Below are 24,699 nucleotides of genomic sequence, written 5' to 3' on the forward strand. Positions count from 1 at the left end.
TAATGTATAGATTATTCTTCAGTATAATACTATCATGTGAACAGTCGCATGTGTTATGTATGTTTCGTCACGAAAGAAGTGCATTTTCTACGATTTTCGTCGTCAGCACCCTTGAAATCCTAAAAAAAAAAAAAAAATTTGGACGACAAAATAGCAAATAAATGGCAGAAATCATCGGATCAAATTTTTACTAAGATTTTCGTCTTCAGCACCCTGAAAACCCATGGAAAGATATATTCAACAACAGAACAGAAAATAAATGGCCTGGTTGCTATGGGATTTTGTTTTGGAACATACCAAATCTTTGACTTGCTTTTTCTCAAAACTTACTTTTGTGAGTTGGGTAGCTTCGAATGGACAGAGCTCAGTCAATTTTTGCCCGTTTCAAACAAACTATACATCAAATTGAAGGTAATGAGTTGGAGAATGTGAAAATAACAATAACTCAATTTTTAAAATTTCCTCACTGCGACTCAGTATGCCATGGGGGGGTCACATATTTAAATTTAATCAAATAGTTTATAAATATTTGTGTAACGGTCCAGATAAAATTAAAAGAAGTGTTATACCCAGAATATACCAAATGGAGGTCAATGCATGCTAAATCTAAAACTTAAAGAATTTTTGAAGTGTCACTGTCAGTCTATCTTTTGGATAAAAAAAATAATCTCAAACAACGATCAGTCATGGATTATTCTAATTAATTTTATTTTTCAAAAATATGAAGGAACTTTTCTACCAGCTTGTAATTATGAAAAAGGCATAAAAATCTGTTCTATACAGAATTATTAACCAACTGGTATGAAATATATACTAATTATCTTGACAGCAGAGTTCCGCTTGAAAAACAAATTGTCTGGAACAAAAAACACATTAAACTACATAACAGTAGTATAGTTGATAAAGTCTTAATCCAAAACAAATATCGTTATGCAGCAGATATCATTAGCAATACATAAAATGCAACAAGTTTTGAAAACTATAATATTGATGCATTAAAACAAGTAGCACATGCTATAAAGAGGCAATCTAATGTGAACTTTGAAAATATAACAGGATTCACAAAGAATACAATAACAGATAATATTAGCAATAATCTAAAAGATATATATGACAAAACATTATTTGACATAAAATCGAAGGATATCTACAATGTAAGAGTAGAAAAATCATTTGCTATACCAAAATACATTAACAAGTGGGAAACCATTCTAAATACCACTATTGATAATATAGAAACCAGAAACATGTATTTAAGTTAGCAAAAAATGTATGCTTTAACACAAAAATGCGCAGCCTTTATTATAAGTATATACATAGAATAATATACACTAATACAAACTATGTAAACTCAAATTTACTGAGAGTTCTCTTTGTGCCCTCTGTAACTCATGCCTTGAAACCCAGTATGATAAATGGACAGTAAGTGATGAAAAACACATTCTGAAAAATGGACCTCCCTCAATGAATTGAGCTGACTGACATGGCATCTAACAACAGTTTATTTATAGCTTGCGGTATCTCCCGACGAATACAAAGTTTTGAGAGGGATTTTAAGCAAATTTTTGATAGATTAATTAGTTTGAATATGTTTTTAGTCTAGTAATTATATCATCAAATCACACAGTTTGTACGTGGGAAAGTCTCTTTAAACCCAAAGTTAGGTTGGCAGGCAACAAAACATATGCCCACAGCAGCTAAATTGTCCGAGCAGTCGACAAGGGTTGTCACATATTTATGCTTTTGTAGCACTACTAAGTGGTTGATCTGTACGCAGCCCTTATATAAATCTCTGTTTGGCTTGTTATTTGTACGTCTATCGAAGGAAAATTAATTTCCCGACTATTACTCGGTATTGCTGCGTTAAAATTGTAAATAAGGTGCGTTAATTAACAAGGTTGAAAAACTGTCTGAGAGGTGAGTACATTAACGCTAGGGATGAAAAACTGTGCGACTGTGCTTTTTCTGTAGAGGTGTGTTTATTACCCGACCGGTAAAAAATGAATGTCATTGGTGTGTATTGTTTAATTGGCATGTTTTCTCGCTTGTTGCGATAGCTGCACCAAAAGGAGTATAATCAAGGACCAATAGGCTTTATCTGACATGTACGTGTTAAATCAAAATTTTGGAAGTAAAACTGTTTTAAAGTACGATTTCATTCTACCATGTGTTTAATGCAGGTCTTTGTATAGTTCAAGACAGGTCTTTAGATAGGCGTGTGTGCTCGCTATGATCTACGTTTCTCTTACGTGTCTTTTGTATTGCGTACCACATATATAAAGTTGCATATTTAATGAAATAATAATATGGACCTTGATCTATCGTTTATATGTTAGACCACGGATTTCTCTAACAACATGTATGGTCTAGCGTTTAAAAAAATCAGCCCAAAATGTAACTGATAAATAAATACACGTCAATGTTTCAAATATTTGGAGTTTTTTAGTTTTTAGTAGCGAAAATAAATTAACGATTAGTTTCTAAATTATTTATGGTGCCGAAAAACATCAACTACATGTATTTGCATATCAGTATTGAGGTCAACCGTGATAGATAGATTTTATTACATAAAACACCCTTTTGGGAAGCATGTAAATTATACATTACGGTCAGCATAATAAATACATTATAAAAGTGGATGAAAAATATTTAAAAGGTGGTTGTAAATTACATAAAAAGTTAATGAAATGTACATTTATATACATTGAGGGAATATGTATGATTATCGCGTAATTTGACATAAAATTCGGTACCGTAAATAAGAGTGATTTCAATTACTAAAAAAAAGATGAAATATGTACAATATAAATTATACTCTCTATACAAGACTACAAGATGACAATTGGTTATTGAAGGGGACCTCATTTTAGACATTGTTTCATTTGATTAAACGTGTAAGTTCAAATATTGACATTGGATTGGGGAACAGGGTAATGTATTTTTGCATAAAATTACAATACTGTTTGTTTCGAATCTTCGTTGGGCTGTTCATCTATTTAACGAGCTATATGTTCTTTCAGCTATTATAAAAAAAACATGCAATACACAAACAGTGTACGCGACATGATCAACGCTTCCCGAAAAGCTACAGATTTATCAGAATTTTCAAAGAAAAAATTGACAAATTTTATAGTTTAATATCAGTATCTTCTCAAATAAAGCAACAGAACAGTTTTCCAATACGTGCGAATAAGCTTGTGCACGCCTTTACATGTATAAATACAATTGTTACTTGATCAAGGAGACTGCCGACACTGTGCTATGCACGGACTATGAGCGAAACGGTGAGACGCAAAGTCTGAAATGGTTGGGTTGATATTTGAATTAGATTATTTTTTTGATCAGCAATCCGGTTATATAGTACGAATTTAAGTATATTTACGAGAATCAGTATATTTACGAGAATCAGTGTATTTACATACGGCAAAATTGGCTTATTCGCTATATACCCGGTGATATTCAAATATACCCGGGGATATTCAAATTGAGGCCTACCTGTTCGATATCTATAAATGACGACATTGCATTTCGTGCGATATAGATTATGGTCAATATTTTTATTTTTATTAAATGCAACTTCATCTATAACTAGCGTGACGATATGGTACGCAGTATAAACACCAGGTATAGTCGTAACAATAGAATACAAGCCACGAAAAATGATTATGTGACAATTCGGGCGTATATGTTTCTTTGATATGTTATATCACGTGACAATTCTGTAATTGCATCAAAAAAACGGCTATTATAAGTTACAAGTTCTGGAATGAGGATCGTTGGATTGTATGCGATATACATTTAGTGAAAAGCTAAAGTAATTTTAGTTTAAATATATCATTTGTGTGGGAATTACCACTGTTTGGTTGGTTGTGTCGTAGTATTTATCAATATGGAGATTTCTGTTTTATGGATATTGCTATTGAAGGTAGGATGCACAATTTATGCATCGTGGCGCATTTTTATAAATTTAATAAATGTGAAACGGTGAGTGCGCGTCTTTTTAGTAATAAAGCAGAAATATATTTCGGTTGTAGAAAAAACAGTTTTTGCTGGATTTACTCTCTATATTCCTGTGGATATTCAAATTCGGCGCTGGCATCCGGGTATTTATAAATGACGACATTGCAATCGCCTTTCCGTATACGATAGATTATGGTCCATATTTTTATTTCATTAAATGCAACTTTATAATATATAATACGCAATACAAAAGACGCATAAGAGAAGCGTAGATCATAGCCTATCTAAAGACCTGTCTTTAATTACACAAAGACCTGCGTAAAACACACGGTCGAATGATAAATCGCACGGTAAAACAGTTTTACTTCCCAAATTTTGATTGAACACGTACGTGTCAGATAAAGCCTATTGGTCCTTGATTATACTCCTTTTGGTGCAGTTATCGCAACTAGCGAGAAAACATGCCAATTAAACAATACACACGAATGACTTTCATTTTTTACCGGTCGGTTAATTAACACACCTCTACAGAAAACGCACCGTTTTAATTAACTCACCTCTCGGACAGTTTTTCACCCTTGTTAATTAACGCACCTTATTTACAATTTTAACGCGGCAATACCGAGTATTAGTCGGAAAATTAATTTCTTTCGATTGATGTACAATTAACAAGCCAAACAGAGATTTATATAAGGGCAGCGTACAGATCAACCTCTTAGTAGTTCTCAGTGTAGGTAATGGGAGCATTTACAAGATACAGAATCTCATACAGATCAAATGTTCACAAGGTTGAACCAAGTGCAACAAGGGCCATAATTGTAGGGCCAGAAATTGCTTAAATTCAATAGGCTTGTTCGTCTTAATCATCTCAATAATGCATATAAATTTATTACACATCTGACAATAGCTTTTGTCAATAGAACAAGGGTTCAATAAAGTGAAAGAAGGATCGTAACTCTAGAATTGTTGAAATTCAATAGCCTTCTTCGTTTTACTAATCTAATTCATGCATATAAATTTCACACAGATGGGATGATAAGCCATCAGAGCTTTAACATGGTTCAAGAAAGTGAAACAACGGCCATAACCCTTGAAATTCTATAGGCTTCTTTGTTTTACTGCATATAAATTTCATACAGATGGGATGATAAGACATCAGAGCGTTAACATGGTTCAACAAAGTGAAACAACAGCCATAACCCTTGAAATTCAATAGGCTTCTTCGTTTTACTGATCTAAATAATGAATATAAATTTCATACAGATCGGATGATAACTTTGGTCAATAGAGCGTTCACAGGGTTCAACAAAGTGAAACATGGGCCAGAACTCTAGAAGTAAATAATGCATATAAATTTTATACATATCAGAAGATAACTATTGTCGATAAAGCATTCACAAGGTTCAACAAAGCGAAACCAGGGTCAAAACTCTATAACTAATTAACAGAAATTGTTGAAATTCAATAGGTTCCATACATATCGTATGATAACTTTTCTCAATAGAGCGTTCACAAGGTTCAACAAAGAGAAACAAGGGGCATAATTCTATCTAGAAACTGTTAACAGAAATTGGTGAAATTTAATAGACTTCTTCGTTTTACTAATTTAAACAAGTCACAGTGAGGCTGATGTCCCCCGCCGAAATCCCAAAATAAATAGATGACATATATTAATAAATCACACATTTATTTTTTTCAAAAGTATAAGCAATCAAACTGATTATCAACTATACACTAAAAGTTTCATCACTCTCCATCAGATAGAATCAAAGTTATCTTGTCCCAAAGCATCAACCAATGAAAATGCTTATCTCTGCTTAGCTTTCGCTCGAAATGTTAATCATTGATCTCAGTCAAGACATTCACCTAAAGAACATCTACATCAAGTTTAAACATTCTAGCTACCTCAATTAAAAGCAGAGTTGTTATATTCCAAAGTCTTGACCAATCAAATTGCTTATCACTCCTTAGCCTAAGCAGAAAATTCTCATCATCGAATTTAGTCAAGGTAATGATATAATGAATCTATGCTCAGAGTTTTATCACTCTCACGGGCAATACTATATGAATCTATGCTCAGAGTTTTATCACTCTCACGGGCAATACTATATTCCGGAAAACAACATGAAACAACCGGAAAACTACAAGAAAACACCATGTTATATAGATCAGCAGCCCAGAGCACTTTGGTCAAACGAACGAGGTACCAATATCTGAGTTACTGTGTAACCCAGCATATTTAGATATGGATGTCTGCCGGGGTCCAGTTGCTGTGTGTGGCCTTTTGGGTCCCAAAGAGGGCACCACAAAATGGGCTGGATCAAACATTGTGGATACCACTCGGAAACAAGTTTAAATGAACAGATACATCTCCCTGAGTATAAAACAGGCCCCGCCAGACAAATTCTCCTCTGCATAGGATCCGCCAGACGCCCCCGAAGGGGCCCCAAATCTTGAGCTAGATTAAACATTGGAGGTACCATACGAAACAAAGTTAAAATGAACAATTAGACTCTACTTCGTATAAAAATCCCAATGCCAGACAAATTGTCTGCCGTAAAAGCCCCGCCAGACACCCCCAAAAGTTGGACCCCGTAGATATCGCGTTGAAAATGAGCTGGATCAAACATTGTTGATACCAAAAGGAATTAAATTTAAATGAACTGGTACATCTCATTGAGTACAAAACGGGCCCGGCCAGACAAATTCTCCTCTGCATAGGGCCCGCCAGACGCCCCCGAAGGGTCCCAAATCTTGAGCTAGATTAAACATTGGAGATACCATACGAAACAAAGTTAAAATGAACAATAACACTCTACTACGTATAAAAATCCAAATGCCAGACAAATTGTCTGCTGTAAAAGTCCTGCCATACACCCCCAAAAGTTGGGCCCCGTGGACATTGTGTTGAACATGAGCTGGATCAAACATTGTTGATACCACATGGAACTAAATTTAAATGAACTGGTACATCTGCTCTTTGAAGTTTGCTATACACCGTCTTTGCACAAGGTGGCAGAAGTGCACAGTCCACCTTCTTTATACCGGACATCAGATTTTCCTGGAAGGGCAGCATCCCAGGAAACTCAGGAATATTTGACGACTAGTCTTGCCTCTAGCGATAAACTTTGTTTAAAGTTTCAAGAAGAATACACCGTGTATAGCAAACTTCAAAGAGCATACTTTGTCAGCATAATCTGGGGTCGAGCTGACTCTGCAGATCCGGGACACGGGTTGGACCCATTGCAGTTTGGATGGTCAGAAAAGAATGGGTGCTATAGTCCATAATGGTTTTTAGGATCTGCCATGCCCGACAACCTATTCCATGAGGTAGATTCAGAGGAAGACAGCACCAATGATCTTGAGAGTGACCATCTAGATAATGGTTCTAATTTTAACAATGCATGGAGTGGTGACTCTGAACTGTCTGATTGAATAAATTTATTGTGAAATAAGGAAATCAAATGAGATGTACTTGTTCATTTCATTTTGGTTCTATATGGTATCCCCAATGTTTGATCCAGCTCATGTTCAACACCAGCGCCTGCCAGGCAGGATACGATAACATTTTGCAAGAGATGGATAGAGAATAAGCTAAAAACAAACGTGATTTTTTGTACAATCAGGGGCAATAATCCAGAAAGTTATGGACTGAAATGTGCAAATATCAAAAGGGACGGAGATCTGTGGGATATAAAGATATGTTTTCAGTTTCATCAAAATCGGATAAAAATTGTGACCTCTCGAGGGTCCACAACCTTCGTATTACACACTTCTACACAATTTGTGTACAAAGAGCGGCCAATTTATCCGGCAGTTTCATTTCGATTTTCCCGAAATATGAATTCAATCTTCATGATGTATTTAAATGGTTTTAAAAATCGGAAAAAAAATGTGACCTCCAGAGAATCTGCAAGCTAAAAATGCGATTTTTCGAACAATCAGGGCCCATAATCCAGGAAGTTAAGTTAAAGAACCAAGATCTTAGTGTGTAATGGTGATATATTCACACGTTATTTTTTTTAAATCAGATCAAAATTGTGACCTCTACAGGGACCACAAGCTAAAAACGTGATTTTTTGTTCAATCAAGGGCCATAACTTAGGAAGATACGATCCCATATGCGTGATTATCAAAAGGAAACAATAGCTTTTGGGTTAAAAACATGTATTTCAAGTTTCATCGAAATCGGATCAAAATTGTGACCTCTAGAGGGCCCACAACCTTGATTTACCAGATGTTTATACTATTTGCAAACAAAGGGCGGCCATTTTGTCCGGCAGTTTTGGCCTGATTTTCACGAAATTCGAACTCAACAAACATTACGGTGTAACGATGATATATTCGAACGTTTTTTTGAATCGAATAATAATTGTGACCTCTACCGGGACCACAAGCTAAAAACTCGATTTTGCGTAAAATAAGAGGCCATAATTCAGGAAATTACGCGCGAACCGAGATCTTTGGGTTATAAACCTGCGTTTCAAGTTTCACCAAAGTGGGATCAAAATTGTGGCCTCTATGGGGTCCACAAGCTAAAAACGTGGTTTTTCGAACAATCAGCGGCCATAATTCAGGAAGTTATGGTCCGATATACACGAATATCGAAAGAAACCGAGATCTGTGGGTTATAAAGATGCATTTCAAGTTTCATCAAAATCAGATGAAAATTGTGACCTCCAGAGGGTCCCCAACCCCGATACACAATATTTTCACACTATTTGCGAACAAGGGCGGCGATTTTGTCTGTTAGTTTCGGTCCGATTTTTACGAAATTCGAGCTCAACCATCCTTAGGGTGTAACGGTGATATATCACTATACTGGTTATCCCACTAAGTAACACTATACGACTGGTACCGTGGAATCTTGGGTAAATAGTGTTATTATCTAATCTATGTAGAATTATTCATAAATATCATTGAATTTGGCCTAATAGCATTCAATTTGTCCTTGTATACAACTTAAATCTCAACGGGCAATTTTGATTACCAAGCGTGAATTAACTAGTGTTTAGTTTGTCGACACGTGTGTAATTATAAGCGTCCCGCATAATTTTCACGACTGTTCAATAATTAGTTGGACCGTTCAATTTCCTGAGTTGTGATTAAAATTAGTCAAGGTGTCCATATACGCCAGGTATTCAATTCTGTTGCAGAACATCCAATTTCACATGCCTTGTTCAGATTTTAACGAAATGTTTATATTGAAGGAGTTGTAATATAGTAATGCTGCCGTGAAAACGTGTACATGTATAATGTACAGGCCGGTTTGAATAACAACAAAATGAGTTCGGTAATCTCGGGAAAACATTTACCGGCATTCTGTATCGGTTAGGATTTTTTTATAACGCACTGTACATGCATATAACGTCGGCCAAAATGTATGCAACAATGAACAACTTACAATTTTTTTACAACGTATCATTACATCTTCGTCTGTAACTTAGATGTAATCCATCAATTATTGGCTGCTATAAAATCAGGCCATACTATTTACCGGAAAACACCAGAAAACAACCGGAAAACACCGTAAAACAACCGGAAAACACCATTTTATACTGAATACCGGAAAACACCAGAAAAACACTAAATACCGGAAAACATCCTAAATACCGGAAAACACCCTAAATAGGTAACCTGGAGCCTGGTCCTCTGTGTGCGGTTTTGGACCAAGTGAGCGCAGATGACGGAAGGTCAAGGTCATCACGATGTTCGTTTTACAAATAGCCCCTCCAGCTCAAAAAAAAATAAATAAAAAATCGCATCATAAAACAGCAAGTATCATCAAAAGCGAGCAAACAATTCTCGGATAGGCTGTAATCTGAAAAGTGTCTATCCTTTCCAAGAGCTATCCATCTCGTTGGAAGGGCTAAAAATCTATTTGTTTCTGAGCTTACTTTCATTCCAGGGTCAAATATAATCACTTGAACCATAATAATATTCAACATATTCCATCATATTCCGAGGGCCGCACACAAGATTTTTTTCTCGATTACTTTTCGAGCTTTTTTCCCCAACTTGTTGACCAGTTTTCCATGAGAAAACTCCAACTTTCGCCCAATTGTCCATGAGAAAACTACATATTCTATCTTACTGCATTGACGGGAAGTGGTAAGCTGGATGTCTGTGAAAAGGGTTGATCGATAAATTTTCAAGGAAGCAATTGTTGTTTTTGTTTGTGAAATAGAGGCCTCTAGCCGATGAGGCTACCTCCCCCCCCCCCCCCCCGAGAACCTTAGGCAACCAATTTGTTTTATGTACTACTATCGTAATAAAACATTATGTTAACCACTTCCTGGTGGCTGAAGTCTTACACCGAATGCGTATTCGGAAAAAAATGTCCCCGAAAAAATGTTTTTTCAGACAATCGATATTCGAGATGTCTTCTGTTGCACAAATTATGCTGCACTGTGTAAGAAATTGCATCCTTTGATCTGAAGATTGTAGATGGAAAAGTATCATTTGCACTATTTCAAAGTAAACCTGTGTAAGAACTTGCATCCTTTGATCTGAAGATTGTAGATGGAAAAGTATCATTTGAACTATTTCAAAGTAAACCTGCATTTTCGTAAATCATCCCGTAATTTGTGATTAATGACAATGATTGTGGAAATAATATGGGTTGAGGAACGGAAGATCTATGTTCGTCACGTGACTGGACAATTCCACCCCCGTCCCACCCTGACGATGATCCCTCCCGAATTCCTATTACATATACATGTACCCTGTGTAACTGCAATCTATAAGTTTATACATACATGTATATGTTTACGTTTAAAATCTAGATATCAGAAGCTCGAAAGTTATACTAGAAGGTGAACATGCAAGTTTCTTGATTGAACCTGCATTTGCTTTTGTAATTATAACTGTAGGTAAATCGTGATTATAATTAGAAACAATGCATTTATAAAACTGTACAGCTTGTTTTCAGATCCCATAATTGAACATTGTATCTTTATAATATGTAAATATTGAATAAATATTGTAAGAAAAAAAAGGAGAAAAAAAAAACAAACCTGCATCTATATTGCATAATATCGGACCCATATTTATCCTTGCTATTCGGACCAACCCAAAGGACCACACGGACCAATTAAATTACATTATAAGGCTTGACTTATTCATTTTAAAAATATAATACAGACAATATGTTATTAGGGTTTCACACTGCGTAGCTTGTGTGAAACACTATTGTTTTTGTTAAGATTATTATTCTTCTTATTATTATTATTCCGAAAACGCCGAAGCTATCGTTTTTAGAAATATTGCAGTAATTCTAACAATAATCATTGGATTTTAACTTTCGATACACTTTGGCATAGCCGGAGACAGGGCACATAGCTACGCTACTTTTGATTTTCGGCAAATCTTCGCAGATATTAGGCGCCAAATTTCGAAAATTTAAATTTTTACAAAAAACTTTTTAATTTATGAATATTTTTAAGTCGTGTTTTACACAAAATTAACGAGTCCTCTGACTTGAGGAAAAATCTGATTTTTTTTGGTCTCAGTAATTTTCCTTGGCCGCCATTGGCTAATTCAGTTTTTCAGTCCTAGATTAATTATTTATTGTTCGATTTGTATAAAACAAAGTTCATATGCTCCGTTGTCTCAATTGCCATTTTTTTTGTTACCGATAGAGTTATCTGTCGGCACCGGAAGTGGCGTAATTTTACCAAAAACTACAATTTTGACAGTTAGGTACCACTTTTTGAAAGCAAATATTATTTTTTTCAAATCTGGTATAACTGAAAGGGTGCGCCCTTTAAAGGCGCACAAAATGTTGTGCCCAGTTTTTTTAATTTCGATTCCGTTTTCGGGCTATTTCGATTAAAAGGTGAAAAAAGGTGTAAAATTAGGCTATTTACAACCCATCAAGCGTTTTCATATTTTAAAATATTACTTCGTAACTTTCATAAACTCGTAGCAATAATCTATACGGAGAGAATGTATGTGAAAATTAATTTGTAATATGTGTAGTTGCCGAGAAATGGTCAATTTTGCATGAGTCACTCTTTACGCTATTGTGCCTGTAAAAGAGTCAATTATTATTGGATTTTCATAAAAGTGACACCATTTGATGCATAATGTTAATTGTGACTAGTTCAACTCAATTTAACATTTTCAATGTCACCGGAAATGACGAAATTTGGGCAAAAACTGTATTTATAGCCTTCGAAACAAATAATTTATTCAAATGAGTCGTATTTGTTATTTGTTTAAAATTTTGATATTTGATTCAAATCAACTAAAAGAATGAACCCATACGATCATATAGATATCACAAAATGGTTTCTAACTTGTTCAGTTGCGGAGAAATAGGCAAATTTCAACAGGTCACTTTTCAAGGTTTTTTGTCCACAAAAGTGTCAATTATTATTCGATTTTCATGAAATTTTCACTGTGTGATACCTAATGCCATTTACGATTTCATACAAGTAATTTAAGATTTTCATTATCACCGGAAGTAACGTCATTTTGGCAAAAACTGTATTTTTAGCCTTCAAAACAGATATTTTATTCAAATGAATCTGATTTGTAATGTTTTTAAAATTATGATACGATCATACAGATACCAGAAAATGGTTTCTAACTTGTACGGTTGCAGAGAAATAGACGATTTTCTACAAGTCACTTTTCAAGGTTTTTGGTCTATAAAAGTGGCAATTATTATTCGATTTACATAAAATTTTCACCATGTGATGCCTTATGTCATTTCTGATTTCATAAAACTAATTGAATATTTTCATTATCACCGGAAGTACTGTACACTTACATGTAACAAATGTATAAAATGAATTGATATTGCTGGATTTGGTTGATTCGGCGTCCATTTGTTTTGATGTGTGCAATGCTTATGTGGAAACCTGTTTAATGGTTTCATTGGTACCGGAAGTGGCTTGTTTAGGGTAACGTAGCACCGGTGAAACCCGTCATTACTGCATCGCAGTTCTAGTTAATGATTTTAATCATTAATAACATACTGTATCATAATACAAAGAGGCGAACAATTTATAGGTGAGTATATACATAACCGCTGCCGGTAAGTACATATTAGCAAATATATATCTTTATTACATCAACAATTTAATTGTTTTTCTTTTATGTGCTTCATGATGAAACAATGCGACGGGTAAGTACATAACACTTTATTATTTCAAAGAAAACATATGCATACTAAAACAAACTTTATTATTGATTCGCGTAGTCATATTAATACAAACACAAATATAAACGTATTAAAACACTTTATTATTGGTCCGAGTGGTCCTTTTGTATGGTCCGAGTAGTCTTTTTTGTTTCGTCCGAGTGGTCTATTAGTTGGTCCAAGTGGTCATGCATTTGTACAAAAGAATGGAATCATTCAGAAAGTGTAGGCTACTCAAAATAACGGAGTGAAGGCGACAATTAATGTAACACATTGTGGACATTGTATAAATATATGACATGCGTATGTAATGTACACGTGTGTGAAATGGCTTTATTCAATATCCGCTTCCACGGAAATGAATTGGGCGACATTTAAAGTAGATGTATATTGTGACAGCGGAGATTTGTCGCCGATTAACACAGACAGACTAAGAATATAGTCCCAAAAATGGCGCGTTTCTGACCATGTGACTTAACGTTAAGTGCCCCGTGGAGTGGATCGAGTGCTCTATGAATGATTGATTTAGATTAACTGAAGCTGCAAGCTCATCGTATAACGTATTTAATTTAAAGTTTGGATTTTATAGCAGCCAATAATTGATGGATTACATCTAAGTTATAGACGAAGATGTAATGATACGTTGTAAAAAAAAATTGTAAGTTGTTCATTGTTGCATACATTTTGGCCGACGTTATATGCATGTACAGTGCGTTAGAAAAAAATCCTAACCGATACAGAATGCTGGTATTCCCGAGATTACCGAACTCATTTTGTTGTTATTCAAACCGGCCTGTACATTATACATGTACACGTTTTCACAGCAGCATTACTATATTACAACTCCTTCAATATAAACATTTCGTTAAAATCTGAACAACACATGTGAAATTGGATGTTCGGCAACAGAATTGAATACCTGGCGTAATTGGACACCTTGACTAATTTTAATCACAAATCGGGAAATTGAACGGTCCAACTAATTATTGAACAGTTGTGAAAATTATGCGGGACACTTATAATTACACACGTGTCGACAAACTAAACACTAGTTAATTAACGCTTGGTAATCAAAATTGCACGTTGAGATTTAAGTTGTATACAAGGACAAATTGAAAGCTATTAGGCCAAATTCAATGATATTTATGAATAATTCTACATAGATTAGATAATAATGCTATTTACCCGAGATTCCACGGTACCAGTCGTATAGTGTATTGTAACGGTTTTTTAAATCGGATAAAAATTGTGACCTCTATTGTGAGCTAGAAATGTGATTTTTCGCACAATCAGGGGCCATAATTCGAGAAGTTATGGTCCGATATGCGCGAATATCGAAAATGTGATTTTTCATACAATCAAGAGCCATAATCCATGAAGTTACAGTCCGATTCATGCCAATATCGAAAGGAACCGAGATCTTAGGGTGATAAACCTATATTTCAAGTTTCATTGAAATTAGAATAAAAATTGTGACCTGTAGAGTGTTCACAAACAATTGTGGACAGACGGACAGACAGAGCGAAGACAATATACGTCCACATAAAAATATGGGCGTTAAACAATGTCCATGGGGCCCAACTTTTGGGTGTGTCTGGCGGGGCTTCTACAGCAGACAATTTGTCTGGCATTGGGATTTATATTCTAAGTAGAGTCTAATTGTTCATTTTAACTTTGTTTCGTATGGTATCTCCAATGTTTAATCTAGCTCAAGATTTGGGCCCTTTGCTGAGGAGAATTAGTCGGGCCAGGCCCATTTTGTACTCAATGAGAGGTACCAGTTCATTTAAATTTAGTTCCATTTGGTATCAACAATGTTTGATCCAGCTCATTTTCAACACGATATCTGCGGGGCCCAACTTTTGGGGGTGTCTGGCGGGATTTTACAGCAGACAATTTTTCTGGCATTGGGATTTTTATACTAAGTAGAGTCTAATTGTTCATTTTAACTTTGTTTCGTATGATACCTCCAATGTTTAATCTAGCTCAAAATTTGGGGCCCCTTCGGGGGCGTCTGGCAAACCCTATGCAGAGGAGAATTTGTCTGGCGGGGCCTGTTTTATACTCAGGGAGATGTATCTGTTCATTTAAACTTGTTTCCGAGTGGTATCCACGTTTGATCCAGCCCATTTTTGGGTGCCCTCTTTGGGGCCCAAAAGGCCAAACGCAGACACTGGACCCCGGCAGACATCCATATCTGAATATGCTGTGTTACACAGTAACCATTGTGATACTCAGATATTGGTATCTCGTTCGTTTGATCAAAGTGCTCTGGGCTGCCGGTCTAATACCGAATACCGGAAAACACACTAAATACCGGAAAACACACTAAATACCAGAAAACACACTAAATAGCCTTTTCCTCTGTTTGAGGAGAGTTAGGGTTATTGTTAGGGCTAGGGTTAGGTTTTCCCGGTGTTTTCCAGAGGACCAGCGGTGGGTTTGGGTTAGGTTTTCCGGTGTTTTCCAGAGGACCAGGCTCCAAGTTACCTATTTAGGATGTTTTCTGGTATTTAGTGTGTTTTCTTCCGGCATTTAGTTTTTTTTTTGTGTTTTCCGGTATTCAGTATAACATGGTGTTTTCCGGTATATAGTATAGCCCACTTTCACATAATTATATCCAAAGTTATCGTGCCCCAAAGCATCAACAAATCAGATTGCTTATCTCTGCTTACGGTAAACAGACAATGTTTATCATAGAACCCCATCAAGGCATTCACCTAATGAACGCCTACACCAAGTTTGAAAATTCTACCTCAATTAGGAGATTTACTGTGTTCCAAAATATTGACCAATCAAATTGCTTATTGCTCTGCTTACCCTGAGCAGAAAATGCTCATTATCGACCTTAGTCAAGGTATTGATGTGATAAAACGATATACCAAGTGTCCTCACTCTCACTTAATTAGAACTAAAGTTATCGTGTCCCAAAGCATCAACCAATCAAATTGCTTATGTCTGCTTAACCTAAGCAGACAATGGGCATATTCCATATTTAGTGCTTATACTTGTTGGGTAACTTTTTTGTTTCTTACAAAATGATCCTTATTGAGTTGTCCATCTACCAACATTTGGGCATATGATGGGTATTTTGTGCTTATGCTTGTTGGGTTCAATTGATGGGTAACGTTTGGCTGGAATGGTTAACGTGTGCACGTTGGGATCAGAGGGTTGCCTGTTCAACCACGTGGGTTCTCTCCGGGTCCTCTTGCTGCTCAGGACCCCTATGTACAAGCAAATTATTGAAATAAAATTAAACCATATGTTAGTCCCGAAATGACCTAGTTTGTGTCAAGCCATTTCCCTCCAAAACTATGGCACTGGACATACTCTGCAGACAGAGCAAATGAAGACAGGCATACGTCATACAGTGTACTATGAAGGAAATTTTGACCACTTGACCTACTCTTATATTGAATTTCAATTGCCAAGGGATATTTTACATGCACACCAATTTGCACACAGGACCTTGGTTTTTCGTATCATGCGAACAATTATACATTGCCCATTGCCAGGCCCTGTCCTGGACCACTGACAAGGGGGGACTCTGCAGGGAAATCTGGATGAACTTTGTTGGCCAATGCAGCGATCAAACACCCGACCACCGGGTTAGCGAGCCAATGCCTCTACCCACCTAGCCACCGTGTCTCCCAGGGGGGACAAAGGAAATTAAAATTAAACGAATAGATCTATTCAACAGGTTTATTTGAAGAAAATTCTACAGAATATTAAAATTCTAAGAAAATTTAGACTTTATTCTGTTACCGTGGAATTGTCGTTTAGTCATAACAAAAAATTACTGCTTTTGTACCATATTCCACACTTTTATTTGATGGTTTCCTATTTTCTAAATTTTAATTTTTTCGATTTGTTCAGGACAGACTCAATTTGGGCCCGCCCCGGGGTGGGTTTTCTATTCAAATTTTCTTTGAAGAAACATTTGCAGTTCTGATATCTCTTCGGGGCTCCATTTCAATCTTCTAGCTGTAAGAAAAGATCACACTCTAGTAATGGTTCATCATAAATATCATTGTTTAAAAAAAGATTATCCCACTAAGTAACACTATACGACTGGTACCGTGGAATCTCGGGTAAATAGCGTTAATATCTAATCTATGTAGAATTATTCATAAATATCATTGAATTTGGCCTAATAGCATTCAATTTGTGATTGTATACAAATAAGATCGGAACGTGCAGTTTTGATTACCAAGCGTTAATTGACTAGTGTTTAGTTTGTCGACACGTGTGTAATTATAAGCGTCCCGCTTAATTTTGACGACTGTTCAATAATTAGTTGGACAGTTCAATTTCCCCGAGTTGTGATTAAAATTAGTCAAGGTGTCCAATTACGCCAGGTATTCAATTCTGTTGCCGAACATCCAATTTCACATGCGTTGTTCAGATTTTAACGAAATGTTTATATTGAAGGAATTGTAATATAGTAATGCTGCCGTGAAAACGTGTACATGTATAATGTACAGGCCGGTTTGAATAACAACAAAATGAGTTCGGTAATCTCGGGAAAACATTTACCGGCATTCTGTATCGGTTAGGATTTTTTTCTAACGCACTGTACATGCATATAACGTCGGCCAAAATGTATGCAACAATGAACAACTTACAATTTTTGTTTACAACGTATCATTTCATCTTTGTCTATAACTTAGATGTAATCCATCAATTATTGGCTGCTATAAAATCCAAACTTTAAATTATATACGTCATACGATGAGCTTGCAGATTTAGTTAATCTAAATCAATCATTCATAGAGCACTCGATCCACTCCACGGGGCGCTTAACAGTAAGTCACATGGTCAGAAACGCGCCAATATTGGGACTATTTTCTTAGTCTGTCTGTGTTAATTGGCGACAAATCTCCGCTATGACAATATACATCTACTTTAAATGTCGCCCAATTCATTTCGGTGGAAGCGGATATTGAATAAAGCCATTTCACACACCTGTACATTACATGCGCATGTCATATATTTATACAATGTCCACGAGTGTGTAGACCTACATGTAATTATTGCCTTCACTCCGTTATAATTTTCTTATTTTGAGTACAATTTCTGAATGATTCCATTCTTTTGTACGTCCAACTTCCCGAATTGCTACTGCATATACATGTACCCCGTGTAACTGCAATCTATAAGTTTGTATATACATGTATATGTTTACGTTTAAAATCTAGATATCAGAAGCTCGAAAGTTATACTAGACGGTGAACACGCAAGTTTCTTGATTGAACCTGCATTTGCTTTTGTAATTATAACTGTATGTAAATCGTGATTATAATTATAAACAATGCATTTATATAACTGTACGGCTTGTTTTCAGATCCCATAATTGAACATTGTATCTTTATAATATGTAAATATTGAATAAATATTGTTAGAAAAAAAAAGGAGAAAAAAACCCAAAAAAAACCTGCATCTATATTGCATAATATCGGACCCATATTTATCCTTGCTATTCGGACCAACCCAAAGGACCACACGGACCAATTAAATTACATTATAAGGCTTGACTTACTCATTTTAAAAATATAATACAGACAATATGTTATTAATGATTTTAATCATTAACAACATATTGTATCATAATACAAAGAGGCAAACAATTTATAGGTGAGTATATACATAACTTTAGAATATCCGCTGCCGGTAAGTACATATTAGCAAATATATATCTTTATTACATCAACATTTTAAGTGTTTTTCTTTGATGTGCTTCATGATGAAACAATGCGACGGGTAAGTAGATAACACTTTATTATTTCAAAGAAAACATGTGCATATTAAAACAAACACTATTATCAATTATTAAAACAACAATTAAAACAACACTTTATTATTGATTCGAGTAGTCATATTAATACAAACACAAATATAAACGTATTAAAACAACACTTTATTATTGGTCGGAGTAGTCCTTTTGTATGGTCCGAGTAGTCTTTTTTGTTTCGTCAGAGTGGTCTATTAGTTGGTCCAAGTGGTCATGCATTCGTACAAAAGAATGGAATCATTCAGAAAGTGTAGGCTACTCAAAATAACGGAGTGAAGGCGACAATTAATGTAACACATTGTGGACATTGTATAAATATATGACATGCGTATGTAATGTACACGTGTGTGAAATGGCTTTATTCAATATCCGCTTCCACCGAAATGAATTTGGCGACATTTAAAGTAGATGTATATTGTCATAGAGGAGATTCGTCGCCGATTAACACAGACAGACTAAGAAAATAGTCCCAATATTGGCGCGTTTCTGACCACGTGACTTACCGTTAAGCGCCCCGTGGAATGGATCGAGTGCTCTATGAATGATTGATTTAGATTAACTGAAGCTGCAAGCTCATCGTATGACGTATATAATTTAAAGTTTGGATTTTATAGCAGCCATTAATTGATGGATTACATCTAAGTTATAGACGAAGATGTAATGATACGTTGTAAAAAAATTGTAAGTTGTTCATTGTTGCATACATTTTGGCCGACGTTATATGCATGTACAGTGCGTTAGAAAAAAATCCTAACCGATACAAAACGCCGGTAAATGTTTTCCCGAGATTACTGAACTCATTTTGTTGTTATTCAAACCGGCCTGTACATTATACATGTACACGTTTTCACGGCAGCATTACTATATTACAACTCCTTCAATATAAACATATTGTTAAAATCTGAACAACGAATGTGAAATTGGATGTTCGGCAACAGAATTGAATACCTGGCGTAATTGGACACCTTGACTAATTTTAATCACAACTCGGGAAATTGAACGGTCCAACTAATTATTGAACAGTCGTCAAAATTAAGCGGGACGCTTATAATTACACACGTGTCGACAAACTAAACACTAGTCAATTAACGCTTGGTAATCAAAAATGCACGTTGAGATTAAAGTTGTATACAAGGACAAATTGAATGCTATTAGGCCAAATTCAATGATATTTATGAATAATTCTACATAGATTAGATAATAACGCTATTTACCCGAGATTCCACAGTACCAGTTGTATAGTGTAATGTGTCTGCTGATAAAGACAAATCACATTAAGGCAAGTTCCCAAAACAAATGAAATGAAATTGCAGGTTAAAAATCCTACTTTTCTGTACTGACTGGGATAAAGAAGACTGGGATAATGAAGACGGGCATATGCCATGCAGTATGCTTTAAGGGAAAAGGTACTTTATTGAGATTTTAACTTGAAATATTTTCCTACATTGCAGAATCTAGAAAAGTCTGATTTTCCAACACCAATCACAGAAGCAGTTACAATGAAAATGTAAATATAATGAAAACTAGAACTGCGATGCAGTAAAGATGCGTTTCACCGGTACCCTGTTAGCCTTGAACATGTCACTTCCGGTACCGATGAAACCATTAAACAGGTTTCCATATAAGCATTGCACACATCAAATAAAATGTACGCAGAATCAACCAAATCCAGCAATATCAATTCATTGTATACATTTGTTACATGTAAGTGATCCTGACAAAATTACATTACTTCCGGTGATAATGAAAATGTTAAAGTAGTTTTATGAAATCAGAACATCACATGGCATCACATCAGTGATGGGATTTCAAAAAATTTCATGTCGGACATTTTTTCCCGAAAAAAAATAGGTGCACCTCGTTATATTTCATGTTTAAAACCCGTACGGTATTCAAATTTATGTCAATAATATTCCTACAAAATTACATGACATCGTAATACTATAGAATTGGCAGCGTGCCGACTGCTGCCGATTTGTTTCAAACTCCCCCAAAATTACTGTTTTCGGGTCATACGTCGGTACAATTTTCAGCAAAGTCCGACATTCGTCTGATACTCCGTTTCGATTTATATACGGAAGGTAAAAAAATGACATCCCGAAATTTATTTGGCCGTAAACCGTAGTTAACGACGCTCTAATGAGCGAGTGACACCAACTGCTAAATAATTGCATTCGACTGTAGCACGCGCTATCGTCTAAAACAATTAACTACTTACATCATTCCAATCGAAATATTCGTCAACATTTCTTAGCGTGTTTATTTATTTATTTATTTAAAGACATAAACCCCCTTCAAAATATGATCATAAATCCGACAATATGCCATCAAAATAGAATCTTTTCTCGGACATCAGGCGTATTGAATTCAGCACGTATACATCTCTTAATTTCACGTGTCTCGCGAGATTTATACTTTCATTTTAATTACTGAACTCTATAAGCGCCATGTGTGTGAAATATCTTTATTTAACTTCGGCTTCCACCGAAAATATATCACAGACAAGTTATCGGATACAATGTATGTTGATTTGAGGTGTTATATACTATCAGGATATGTGACATCTATGACTAATTTCTACGTGTTATTGTCCGACACAAAGGAGATTAAAACGTGAGACAATGGTCTGGAGAAATCACGGGTTAATCGGATTAAGTTATAATCACTCTTATTGGATTGATATATCGTCCGACAAAGGAGAAGCAATGACTTCTGTTCAGGATTGATTTGATGAATTGTCCGATAAAGAATTAAGTCAGCCAATCAAGGCAGAATAGTAGTTAATCAAGGTAGGTGTGTAAGATGATATAACACGATAAATAGTCGATCACTTAATTACCTAATCAATCCAGCCTATTATCAACGATAATCGGCTTGCACAGTAGTTATACACTCAGTACACTATATTAATTTTGGAATTTGAATATTATTCACCATGTCTTGATGTCCGATTGGGCATATTCCCGGTCGGACAATTTTGGGCGTTTCGAAAAAAGATTCGGACAAGTCCGGAATATACGGCTAAAATCCCATCACTGCATCACATGGTGAACATTTTATATAAATCGAATAATAATTGCCACTTTTATAGACCAAAAACCTTGAAAAGTGACTTGTAGAAAATCGTCTATTTCTCTGCAACCGTACAAGTTAGAAACCATTTTTTGGTATCTGTAAATATCATAATTTTAAAAACAATACAAATCAGACTCATTTGAATAAAATATCTGTTTTGAAGGCTAAAAATATAGTTTTTGCCAAAATGATGTTACTTCCGGTGACAGTAAAAGTGTTAAATTACTTGTATGAAATCGTAAATGGCATTAGGTATCACACACTGGAAATTTTATGAAAATCGAATAATAATTGACACTTTTATGGACCAAAAACCTTAAAAAGTTACCTGTTGAAAATCGTCTATTTCTCCGCAACTGAACAAGTTAGAAACCATTTTGTGATATCTATATGATCGTATGGGTTCATTCTATTAGTTGCTTGGAATCAAATATCAACATTTTAAAGAAAAAACAAATACGACTCATTTGAATAAATTACTGGTTTTGAAGGCTATAAATACAATTTTTGCCCAAATTACGTCATTTCCGGTGACATTGAAAATGTTAAATTGGTTTGACCTAGTTAAAATTGACATTACGCATCAAAAGGTGTCACTTTTATGAAAATCGAATAATAATTGACTCTTTTACAGGCAAACTAGCGTAAAAAGTGACTCATGCAAAATTGCCCATTTCTCGGCAACTGCTCATATTGCAAACTAATTTTCACAAACATTCTCTTCGTATGGATTAATGCTACTAGTTTATGAAAGTTGTGAAGAAATATTTTAAAATATGAAAAGCCTGAATGGGTTGTGAATTTCACCTTTTTTCACCTTTAAATGGAAATAAAAATTTAAAAAACTGAGTGCAATGATTTCTGCACCTTAACAGGGCACACCCTTTCAATCATACCAGATTTGAAAAAAATAATATTTGCTTTCAAAAAGTGGTACTGAACTGTCAAAATTGCAGTTTTTGCTAAATTTGCGTCACTTCCGTTGCCGAAAGGCAACTTTACCAGTAACAAAAAAAATGACATTTTGGACCACGGAGCATATGAACTTTGTTTTATACAAATTGAACAATAAATAATTAATCCAGGACTGAAAAACTAAATTAGCCAATGGGGGCCAAGGAAATATGCGGTGACAAAAAAATGTTGCAATTTTTGGTCAAATCAGATGACTCTTTAACCCTAGGTAAAATACCACATAAAAATATTCATTAATAAAAAAGTTGTTCGTAAAAATTTTAATTTTCAAAATTTGGCGCCTAATATCTCCGAAGATTCGTCGAAAATAAAAAATCTAAAGAACTGTAGCTATGTGCCTTGTCTCCGGCTATGTCAAAATGTATCAAATATTACAATCCGACAATCATTGATAACATTACGGCAAAATTTCGAAAAACGACAACTTTGGTGATTTCGGACATTTTGCATTGTCGCAGAAAGTTGGAAATAGCTTTAAAATTTAAGTCAACCCCACTTTCCCAGTAAAACCGAAGACATGGAATCGATCCGACAAGTAGTTTCTGAGATATGCTCAAATGGAAAAATAATAATAATAAAAAGAAGAATAATAACCGAACAAAAACAATAGTGTTTCACACAAGCTACACATAAATACCGTTATTTTAATATTCCTCACAGTTCAGTGCTGGATCTTAGATATTCATAGTATAGTTATTTGACAACAGTTCAGATTTATTTCAGATATTCAGCTAGAAAAGACAAAAAAGGGAATCTTCGAAAATATAACCCCTTGAATAATTGATTATTGTTATCTACAGTTTATTATTTAAAGATGAAAATTACGCAAGATGTCAAGGAATTAACCAAACTATTATGTAGTTATTTCGAGAAACAGAATTATTTACTTCTCGCAGTGTTTCATTTGAATAGATCTAATCCCACTTAACACTGCTGTAATGGAAGCAAATTTCTGTTCCAAATTATGACTGGTCAATAGTCCGATTAACAACCAATAGCTAACTGCGTAATAATTTCATTAGGCTTTAAACAGGGCTCTAAATTGGCAAGATATCTTTACATAACGTTACGTCATGACTCAAGAAATATACGCTCAATTAACCAGTACATAGCCAAAATTGCAGAAAAACTTATTGCGTGACAAACGAGGCTGTCAAAACGGATACAATATAAACAATACTGTTTGGGGACGAATAATACTTTCACCGTTTTTAATATCTTAAATCACTGTCAAAAGTTTCAGGGAAGACCCCAGATTAAACGAAGCGCTGTGATGTTGCTCTACTTGGGATAGATTTGATTGAACGGGAAGAATAGACACACTCCCGCAAAAGCTCAAGTATCAGAAGTCAATCCAGCAATGGCCAGAAAGGGATTTCTCGAGACAATAGCTTCAGGAATATGTGTTCTGCGTTGCATAACCTTGATTGAAGATATGAAATGAAATGATGTAATTGATGTTTAATGGCACGCCAGTATCAACCGGGCGCAATCTGGTTAATAATAAAACACAGATCTTATTTCGTTTCGTTTTTATAGTTCAAAATTTCGTTTTACTTGTCTTTACTACACTTGGATCTGGAAGAGTTGTTATTTAACTTGTGTTCTGAATGGTGTCGGGGATAAGCCAATGAAACGGTCTGTTACGGCGAGCTTTAGGTGTGGGTAATCCACTAGTAACATCAATGCTGATTGGTTAATCAAATGTCTGACGTCATATGGTCATAAGTCGGTCTTTTCACCCCTGACA

At 35.2% G+C, this 24,699-nt stretch overlaps 1 long non-coding RNA gene across 3 annotated transcripts in view; it reads right to left on the minus strand.

Moving 5' to 3' along the window:
- The window catches only part of LOC130012436 (uncharacterized), a 182,575-nt gene continuing 157,876 nt past the window's right edge, over positions 1–24,699 (minus strand). For 2 of the 3 annotated variants that reach the window (XR_008787854.1, XR_008787855.1), the window contains one exon: positions 16,797–17,092. This is a non-coding gene — a long non-coding RNA (uncharacterized LOC130012436). Of the gene's footprint in view, positions 120–16,796; positions 17,093–24,699 lie in introns of those variants that run through there. The other variant, XR_008787856.1, reaches the window with a different exon arrangement.

This window comes from Patella vulgata, chromosome 4 (assembly GCF_932274485.2).
Source record: "Patella vulgata chromosome 4, xgPatVulg1.2, whole genome shotgun sequence".
NCBI classification, from domain to species: Eukaryota; Metazoa; Mollusca; class Gastropoda; family Patellidae; genus Patella; species Patella vulgata.